Source organism: Lissotriton vulgaris, chromosome 2_2 (assembly GCF_964263255.1).
Source record: "Lissotriton vulgaris chromosome 2_2, aLisVul1.2, whole genome shotgun sequence".
NCBI lineage: Eukaryota > Metazoa > Chordata > Amphibia > Caudata > Salamandridae > Lissotriton > Lissotriton vulgaris.
Window position 1 is genome coordinate 245687997 of NC_141688.1, and position 10628 is coordinate 245698624.

Below are 10628 nucleotides of genomic sequence, written 5' to 3' on the forward strand. Positions count from 1 at the left end.
CTGGGGGGGGTGTCACCGGTCCTGGCCCTTCGGGCTGTCTTCCCCCGGGGGCCGACGGAGTCTGGTATGGCCGTCGTTACATGGTCTCGCCCTGCCCCGGTGGTGTTTCGACGCCTAGGGCCTCGGCTCGGTCTGCCTCCGAGGTCTCTGTTCACGGAGGGGGCCCTCCGGCCCGGGTTCTACTCCTCCTTCCGGGTCCTTATTACCTGTCTTTCGCGTGGCCTTTCGGTCTGCTGTACGCATCTCCCCCGTGCCCTCTGAGATCGCGGATCCTCGGCAGGAGGCGCTTGGGCAGGGCCGGAGTGTTCAGGGGCGCTCGGCTCGGCAGCGCATGGCCTTATTTTGGAACGTTGCAGTGGTGTGGTACCTGGCACCCGCGCGTGGTTGCCACGCAAGTCGTGGTGCGTTCCTGTTTTTAGTTCCCGGCGGGGTCCGCCGCCCCGGGTGCCCTCTCCTATGGCGAGCTGACGGTTCAAGCCTCCTGGCCGATCCCGGATCTTCCCATTCCGTGGTTGGGTCCCCCGCTCTCGGCATCGGTGTTGTGCCGGCTCTTGTCGGCTGGCCTGCCTCCTTCGGCAGGCCCGGTTCTTGTGCGGATGCTCGGGGTTGTGGCTTGCTACTGGGTTCCCGCAGGTCTTCCACGTGCTCTGCCTCTGCCCGGCGCTGGGCGCCCTTCTCGCATACGCACGGTCGGCTTGGTGCTGTCCCCGCCTCCGTGGTCCCCTTGCGGGTCTTGGTTTTCCGGTCTGGGGGGTGTTCCTGGAACGGGGCCCCTTCTTTCCTGTGGGCCCGGTGAGCGGCATTGCGGGCCTTCCACAGTCCGGTGTTCGAGGGCCTGGTTTCCTTGGTGGCTCGCTTGGCTCCGATGTTACTTGTCCTTCGCCCACGGGCGCTCTGCCGGTCTCCCCCTTGGGGGCTCGCTTCGGCTGCACATGTACTTAGGTTGGAACGTTCCTGGAGATTTGCAGGGCCCCTGCGCCAGGGTGACTCGCAAATTCGTGAGGCGTTCCACAGGAGTCTTCTCGCTCGTTCTACGAGCTCTTCGGGGTCCGCCCTGTTGGGCCCCGGCCCTCGGTGGCTTTGCGGTTCCTCGCCTTGCGGGTGAATTTCCCTGGTGGCGATGGTGTCTGCTGGGCGGATGGGCGTGCGGGGGTCGTTCCTCCGCTCCCCGCCCTTCTTGCGGGTTTTGCCGGACGGGGTTGCTCCTCCGGCATGTCCCCCGTGTCCTTCCCGGGGTCCCTTCCCGGGGGCCTCGGACTCAGGTGGTATCTTTGCCGTTTTTTTTTTTTCCGGCCAACGTGGTTCCTCCCTGGTCCGGGCTGGTTGTTCGGCGTGCTGTTTTGGCTTCTCTTAGCCGCACGTTTTTCCTTTCCCGGTGGGATGACCTGTGTTATGCCTTTTGGGCCCGGTTCGTTCGGGCCGCTAGCCCTCGTTCCTCCTTGGTTCGCGGGCTTACACAGGCTGGCATCCTTCCCTACGCTTCGCTGGGTTCGGTGGATCCGGCGGGGGCCCAGGGTCGGTCCGCGAGGTGTGGCTCTGTTCCCTGGGCCCCCTTAGTGGGTGTCTCCTCTGTGGAGTTTTGTCTGACTTCGGCGTGGTCATCACCCGCCTGGTACGTGGGTCTCTAGCAGTCCCGGGGGGACTTCGCTGGGGCCGTTCTGAGTGCTGGAGCTGCGACTCCTGGTTGGCCTCCTTTTCCTGGAGGTCTTGAATTCAGGTTTCCTGTGGTCCCTGTTTTCTTTTCAGTTGTTTTCCATCAACCTTGGGTTGGTTTCTCTGCATCACCGTGGGGTGTTGTTGTTCTGGTGATCAATGAAGCCTTGTTGGCTTGGGTATTGGCTCACTATGTAAATCATGTGGCGAGGAAGACTTACGAGGAGGTAATGCCCCGGTTACTTACCGGTAATCTTCATTACTCCGAGTATAGTCTTCCTCGCCACATGAGTTCCCTCCCCCCCTCCCTGTCTGGCTATCGGCTTCATTGTTTGCTTGGTAGATCAGGCTGATTGGTTGGGCCGGCCCGCCTCTTATAGAGGTCAGGTGGGACTGGTCGGCCATGTTGGGAGGGGGTGGGAGGTGGTTTCTTTTTGCTTTGGAGGGTTCTGTTGTGGAGCTAAAGCTCACTATGTAAATCATGTGGCGAGGAAGACTATACTCGGAGTAATGAAGATTACCGGTAAGTAACCGGGGCATCAACAACACAATAACATAACACACCATATACATGCAATCCACACCACATAATTCCACATCACACCCCAAAATTCAAGAGCACACCACATAATCAAACTTAACAACAATCCTCAACATAAAACACAATACCACATAATTTCTCTCCATAACACACAATCCTACTCCACATTATTCCAATACAGTAAATACCACATAATTGCTATCTACATAATTCCATCGCACACCACATACATCCACTCCAGTCTAAAACGCAAAGTAAAAAAGAAAACAATTACATTTACAACGCCAATAGCTGTTACTCTCGCAAATGCGAGACCTATTCCATGGCAAATGTTTGTTTCTTTTCCTGCTATGGAACACTGTCTTGCACAGAGAGAACATTTATAGGCTACACTTCAGCTACCTTTCCTGATTGGGGTGGGGGGGAAGGGAGGAGCGCCAGAGACTTCAGACAAGAGCCACAGTTACTTGCTCTTCGTGACATAGAAACGTGTAACTAGCTTGTAGTGAGGCTTCAACCTTTCATTTGTGACTCCACAGTGACATCTAGCAGCGGCCCGTGATACTGCACCTTTGTGGTGTTATCTACACACTTACATACTGCCAGTGCACTGCACCATGCTGCTTTTACCCCTCACAGCGACATAGAGAACCCGCCTTTCCTACCGCACCCTTTCACTTGTGACTCTGTAGTGACAAATAGGGTGATCAACCGTCCGTAAATTTCACGAACCGTCCGTATTTGGGACTTCACGTCCGTTGTCCGTGAGGATTCCTTTTACGGACGCCTTTTGTCCGTCATTTTGGCCATCACAGGGAGCAGCATTGCTCCCCTGTGAGAGGCCTCGCCCCCCTGATGGAGCCACCACGCACTCGTCCTGAAGCACAAGAGCAGCCCCTCCCGCCCATTAGATGAATAGTGGATGGATGAGTGAAAGGGTGGATGGAAGGATGGTTGAGTGATATGATGGATATATGGTGGATAGGTTTGCAAATGGTTAAATATGTTTGGATATAGATGGGCACACAGATGGAAGGACAGAATGAATGGTGAAAGACTGAATGATGGATGAAAGAATGATTACACCTTGTAGCACCCATTATCTTAAGTAACATTTCCTATACATTGACTTTCATGTTAATATGAGTCATTGTCTCTATATAATGTGTGTGATGTAACACACTCCGACACCCTGGGCTACATTCTTGGGATGAGTAACACTATAAAAGAAATTAAATACATATGAGAGACCGTCTAAGTGAAGATGAGGGGCACCATTGGAGGGTGGTAGCAAGGCCAGACTGGCTGGACCAGGCATCGGATGTTTCCCTGGGTGGCTGTAAAAGGGGGGTGGGGTCTGGCACTGCAAAGTCCCTTGTATAGCCAGTAGTTTTCAATCAACAATAAAAGAGGCCTAACTTTTATTCAGGTGCGGTACACCATTGTCTGGTGACTAATGTACCAGCTGGAGCGAGGTGCGAATTTTGAATCGTCTAAGGTAGTAAGCTGCGGCCATACTGAAAAACCGTGAAGTGCATGATTGTCTCAACCTAATATAAACTTATTTAGACTTGTACTTAGGTGGTTGTTAATTGACTTACGTATATACTATTGCACAACCACCTCTGACGTGTCTGAGAAACGTACCTTTTGTCCTGAAGTTTTGTCCTGAATTTTAACCTCTTGTCCTGAATTTTTGTCCTGAATTTAGTCCCTTTGTCCTAAATTTTTACTCTCACCGTCCTGAATTTGTACCTATGCCAGTGTGTCACCCTAGTGACAGATGCTGACAGATAGTGGTGCTGCATGCATGTGCAGTGGGCTTTAAAACAATCTGATAAGGTCCAATTGTACTTTCTTGAGTGGTAACGCCACAGGACTTTTAGGCAGTGTGTAAACGATGAAGCTGATCGCGCATGGTTATTGTTATCTGCTGCTCACCTGTGAACGCACAATGAAGGGAGAGAAAGGTGAGAGCAGCACGACTGGGGTTACCTCTTAATCTTAATGAATTGTGCTCATATTTCATCGTTCATTAACAATAAGTAAGATAGTACGCTTGCCTCCTCTACATATGTGAGATGGATGGCTGGGTGGATGGAAGAATGGATGGATGAAAGGATGGATGGATTGCAGTCCTCTGTTGCCATCAGGGGTTACATATTACTCATGATAGCATAAGACAGACTTGCAGGCAGAGGCTGTTTCTTGCACGTGGCGGTTGTCTAGACCCCTCCACTGCATCAGTGGTGCATTCTTTGTTGGCATGACAGAAATCTGTCCTTGTGACGAGGATAACATTTCCACTCTACACGGCGGGCCTTGCGAGGGTGGAGACTTTTATCGATCGCCCCAACAAATGATTTACAGTAGAACACGCGTGCTGCACCAACAAAACAGGGATGAGCCCCTGCACGCTTCATTAGTGCAAAAAGTGCGTGCAAGCCGTATGCTCCCCTGAGGCCTGGGCTCGAGAAGACCTGGAGGCATATTATCAAGAACTGCGATACAATTATCGCCGTTTTAGCGGCAGGAAACTGCCATTAAGGCGATAATGGGCTTGATAATATGTCCTTGTGAATTCCCATAGCAGCCCAGGATGGTGTTTTAATCAGATAAGGGTACTTATTGTACAGATCACGCCTCTGTTGAAAATCTTACTATCTGCAGTTTATCCTCCTCTTCCCGGAAGTTGAGAGGGCATGTTGATATACGGGTGCCTGTTATTTTTGGTGACTGTCTATTTATTAACCTCCTTTTTGGATGGCAACACGATAAGCAGAAGAGCTCTTGCCTACATATCCATCCACGGACATATAACTCCAACCTTTTAGGGCTCGCCTGAGACAGTGCAGGATCTGTTACTTGCAAGACATTTTGTTTACATACAGGGGGCATATATATAAGGAGTTAACGCCACCAGAACATCGGAAAAAGTGACGTTCTGGTGGCATCAACTCTTTCACCTTATTTACTAGGCGGCGTTTATCCACTTTACATGGCTTTTCGCCGCCTTGTAAATAATGCCCCTATTCACGCTAAACTTAGTGTTAATGGGTGAACTGGGTGTTGCACTGGGCGTCCCGCCACGACACCCATTGCTTTTTGATGCTGCCCCATATTTTTGAGTTATTGGGCAGCGCCTAAAATACAGCAAGGGAATGCCTGGTCTTAAGCAGGCGATTTGCAGTGAAATGTTTTATTTCTCCTCTTAATTTCCTCTTTCCATGTGCGCTGCATTCTGCAGCACACAAAGATAGGGCAACTTGCCTGTAAAGATTGTTAAGGTGCAGGAAGGTGTCCATTCCTGCACATAAACAATTTCCCCTGCAGCGCAGGCACCCTAGCAAAATGGCGTTTATGCACCTCTCAGCTTTTTTAGCGCCAGCGCAAAGGGTAAGACAGGGGTGCACTGTAGTCTTGTGAATACAGCGCATCCCTGCATTTTGAATTAATTGAAGCGTGGCGCCAGTTTCTTGTAAATATGCCCCCCGGTGCTTAGAAGGCACCCATTGCTTACCATTCATTGGATTCATTGTCGGCCATATTGCTGGCTCCTGTTTGGTCAGGGCGTGCTGGTTTCATTTTGGCTTCACTTTCAGTTCATGTGTTTTCCCCCATCCCTTGAGCATGTACCAAATATAACGTACTTTTTTCAGGAGTGGCCTTCTGCTGCTTCTGCTTTCTGTCTTGGCCTATTTTTGTTCATGAAAGTGCTTGTGTTTTTAGATTGTCTTGCTCCTGGTTTTTCTCTGCACTTTTGAGTCACCATTGGGCTCTCGTGTTTGTTCTGTTTTACTTTTCATCCTCTCCCTTTCTGTTATTTGGTGCAGCATAACAGCACCAGCAGGCCACAGGGTGCAAGTGTTGCTTTTAGCAACGATTTTAATGTGCATTAATGGCTTCACACTATCCCTATTAAGTCATTACTAATTTAATTTGTAAAAAAATGCTTTTTTGTACATATTACAGAGCAGAGGACGGCCCGGGACCAGGGTTCGATTCCCGGCGCGGCAGGTTTCTGGACCAGGGTCAGCGGACTCGATAATTCTCTCGCCTCGGTGCCCACTCTGATCAGCGATCACACTCGGCAACTCTGGGCATTAGCTTGCCTCATCTTCACTAACGGCCCCACCAGACCGCCGGGGATGCCTGGTCTCACCCTGGAGATACCCAATAAGGGACCATCTCTCAGGGAAGCCAGGAAGGGTTTCGCAGCGGTCGAAGCGCCTTGGGACCCTCCGGGTAAGTAGTGCGCTATATAAATGCCTATACATTACATACATACATTACATATTAAAAAACAAGATGTGTTTTGAATTGGCTAATGTTAGCATGATTACATTTATTTATTTATTATTTACTAGCAGCCCGTCCCGACGTTGTCCGGGTATGAATTGCTGCCGCCCAGTAGTATATTGTTTTGTAGGATTTCGTTTTGATAGCATTTCTTATCTGTGACTGGCCTGTGAAACGCTCCGATTCACAGTGCACTGCTGATGCACTTAAGAGTGCGTGTTCAGTAGTGTGTCAACTCTAGATTCCCTACTTTATTTTTCCTTGCAATATTATATAGCGCGTACTCAACAACATGGCATGAGCACAATTTACATTACAGAAGAACACATTCATTTGTGGTAGGCACAGGGAGACAAAGCGATTTGCCTGGAATCACAGGACGTTGAGCTGATGCCAAGATTCGAACGTAGCTCCCCAGATCTAAAGTTTGCAATTTTAGAACTTGTGGCGGGAGGTGTGTCTAAAAGTGTATGTCGGTGCTGCGCATCAATTAGAGAGACCTGTGCCTTTTTCAAATGGGTGGTGATAAAATATGATTATGTTGCTGGAGATGTGGGCCGCCGTGCCACCAATGTACTTACTGGGGGAGGGTAAACACCCATTATTCTGCAACTTTCTTTCCGCATACCATCACTCCGCATACTTTCATTACGAAAGTACCATGCCTCCGCAGTGGCATTATAACGCATGGCATTACATTTTATATGCTTTTACCACACATACATTTACAACGAAATTCGTTGTAAATGCATGAATGGTAAAAACATGTTTTTTTTAATGTTTGGATAAGGTAAGTATGGGTATAGGGGTATATGTTTTGGGGTACTGAGGTATATGTTTTGGGGTGTTTGGGTATTTTGAGGGTTCAGATATAGTTTTGGGTTATGGGGTACAGGGGTAGTTTTAGGGTTTAGGGATAGGTAGGGGTATTTTTAGGGTTCAGGGCTAGGTTAGGATTTTAGGGTATAGGGCTATTTTTAGGGTTCAGGGGTAGCTTTGAGTTTTGGGGTACAGGGGTATTTTAGGGTTCAGGGTTAGGTTTGGGTTTTGGGGTACAGGGTTATTTTTAGGGTTCAGGCTAGGTTTGGGTTTTGAGGTACAGGGGTATTTTTAGGGTTCAGGGGTAGGTTTGGGTTTTGGGGTACAGGGGTATTTTAAGGGTTCATGGCTAGTTTAGGGTTTTGGGGTACAGGGGTATTTTAGGGTTCAGGGGCTAGGTTTGGGTTTTGGGGTACAGTGGTATTTTTAGGGTTCAGGGCTAGGTTTGGGTTTTGGGTTACAGGGTTTTTTTAGGGTTCAGGGGTAGGTTTGGGTTTTGAGGTACAGGGGTATTTATAGGGTTCAGGGTTAGGTTTGGGTTTTGGGGTACAGGGGTATTTTTAGGGTTTAGGGATAGGTTTGGGTTTTGGTGTACAGAGTATATATAGAGTTAAGATGGTTAGTGTTTAAGGGTGTTGGGGTATTTTAAGAAGTAAGGGTGGGTTATGATTATGGGGTGCAGAGGTATTTAAATGGAGCAGGGTGGGATTAGCACACGATATGAGACATGGCATGAAGGGCGGAACGTACCACACGCCCCCAGTGTTTGTTACGCCCCCAGCACACGCCCACAGCACAACGTAGACACGCCCACAAAGGACTACTTTGCTGGCACGGATCTCTTACCTTTTAAATGTATATGGTGGGCGTCTGCATAGCCTATGTCCTTCTGCTGCAACTGCTCTTTCCAATGCTGTATTGGGTGTTGTGATTGGTGCTGTGGTTCCTGAGATTACCCGCCTCAAAGGTTTGGGCTCTCTCTCTATTATATTAGTATAGATTATTATTTATTATTTATTATTTATTATGTGGGATAGAGCAATCTAGCGTGATAATTACGCTATATTGTAAAGTGCTTTTTTGCTGGTTTGATTGCTCCATAGTACTACCTCCCATAACTTAATATGGGCACTGTAACAAAGATAAACATAACATACTATGACATGCCATATCATACCATGCCATAGAATGACAGGCCATTCCATAATATACCATACCATACTATTAGACATGTCAGCCTTAGGATGGACTTCCCCAAACGTTTTGCCTCATTTTCTCCATTTTTACTGGACTTCTTTTTGTTGGTTTTAGGACTCTGTGTACTTTATCACTGCTAACCATTGCTAAACTGCTTGTGCTCACTGCCCTCAAACAGGGATAATTTGACTTATACCCAATTTGCATATTTAATTTACTTGCAAGTCCCTTGTAGAGTGGTGCACTATATACCGGGCCTGGAAATTAATTGCTACCAGTGGGCTTGCATCACTTATTGTGCCACACACTTAAGTAGCAGCTTAATACATGTCCCAGGATGCCACTGCAGCCTGAATGCAGTTTTAAACTTCCATGTTGACTTTACATTAAAAACCCCTTTACAACTCAGCTTTTAGTACATATAAGTCATCCCTAAGGTAGCCCCTAGATAGGCCACAGGACAGCCTGCTGTGTAATTAAAAGGTTGGACATATACTTATACGTTTTACATTTCTTGGTAGTGAAAAATCCTTACATTCGTTTTTCACTAATGTAAGGTTTACTCATCCCATAGGATAACATTGGAAATTCCTTATTATTTTTAATAATCTGTCATGTGCATTAGGGAGTAGGTGGATGTATCGTGTTTGGTATCTTCGGAACTGTGCCGAAGAGCCCTATATAATGGGGAAGTCGGATTCTTGGTAACAATAAAAAAAAATCCACTTTTAGAAAGCTGCCATTTTTCTACCCTTTCCCATTTGTAGCAGTAGCCTGTCTTGGCACACGGTGTCACTGACAGTTAGTCTGTGAGATTTCCTCCTAGACAGTCACACATTAGAGGGATTAGGTGTGCCTGGATGGGCCATCTGCTGACAGGTTGGACAGAGCAAGGCCCCATTTACAACTGAATTGCCTTCATAAAGGGCATAACAGCCCCACATTGTTACAGCAGCCAGCTTGGAGCCAGGAAAGGGAAGACTTGGAATTCCAAGCTCTTACTGTCAAGAACCTTCTCCCACCTTCCAGAAGCAAGGTGCCAATGTATAACAAATATAATATATTACACTTGCACTCTAGGTTATTCAAAGTTTTTATCCGTTGTTCCGTGCTCTAGGGTGTACTCTCCGTTGCAGAGTACGAGATATAATCCAAGCAGCGGGCCCCTTGATTGGGTGACGTCCCCTGGTCACAGCTTAATCTCAAAATGGTTGTAACAATTCTTCAAAATAAAGTTCAAAATGAAGTTCAAACACAATTTGGTCTGTGTTCCAGAATTCTTTTATTCTTCTTAATTCATTCTGTGCCACCCATTATTTTTGGTTATATTCATTCGTTTCAAATGATAATTATGGCCACCAGCCTTTATAACCAGGGCATTATCCTTATCCAATGCATTTCGGCTATTCGATAGCCTTCATCAGGGAACTGGGTTCTACAAATGAAACAATATATTAATATATCATACATGAGGATACATAGGAAGATACTCAAGGAATTCATGCAGTGGAACGTGAAGTAGAAGCGTGTGTAATTTCATCTATTGTGCCTATGTCGGTCAAATTCATCTGTGAAACCAGTGCTCAATAATTATCCAGTGAAAAGAACGAGGTGCAAAAACGAGGTGAAAAAAACGAGCATGCGTTCATTATCAGTCCTGTGAAACAAATCTTAACAAATCCGTGATTATGCGCACTGTGAACTGAATATCAAACAAAAACTCTGACCGCCAGGTTAACATATACAAAGATAGCTATGCGGTGAAATTAATCCCATGCTTCCATAATCAGTGTGTTATCATTACCCCACTAAGTTGCGATACAAACTAGATCATCAAGAATTTGCTGTCTCCATGCAGACGATTCAAAGCAGCCTGTCTCACAAATTAACACACTCAATCGAAAGCAAATGTAACTTACTCTGAAAAGAGCTGACCAGACCTCCAATATTCCTTAAAGCGTGTCACGAAACTCGTCATACTCCGTTTACAGGAAAAACCAAGTTAGCCATCAGTAGCTCTTTGTGTCTAATATTAGCATAAAGGTAGGACTACAAAATACTGTGTAAACGGCGTCCATTTTAAAGAGTGCAAATGACTAGAAACAAAAGTGTAAAACAT

General features: G+C 47.1%; 1 non-coding gene across 1 annotated transcript; it reads left to right on the plus strand.

Moving 5' to 3' along the window:
- Window positions 1-913: 913 nt before the first annotated feature.
- LOC147729287 (U6 spliceosomal RNA) lies at window positions 914-1018 on the plus strand. Its single transcript, XR_015309231.1, has one exon. It is a non-coding gene; the product is annotated as a U6 spliceosomal RNA (small nuclear RNA).
- The last annotated feature ends 9610 nt before the right edge of the window (window positions 1019-10628 follow it).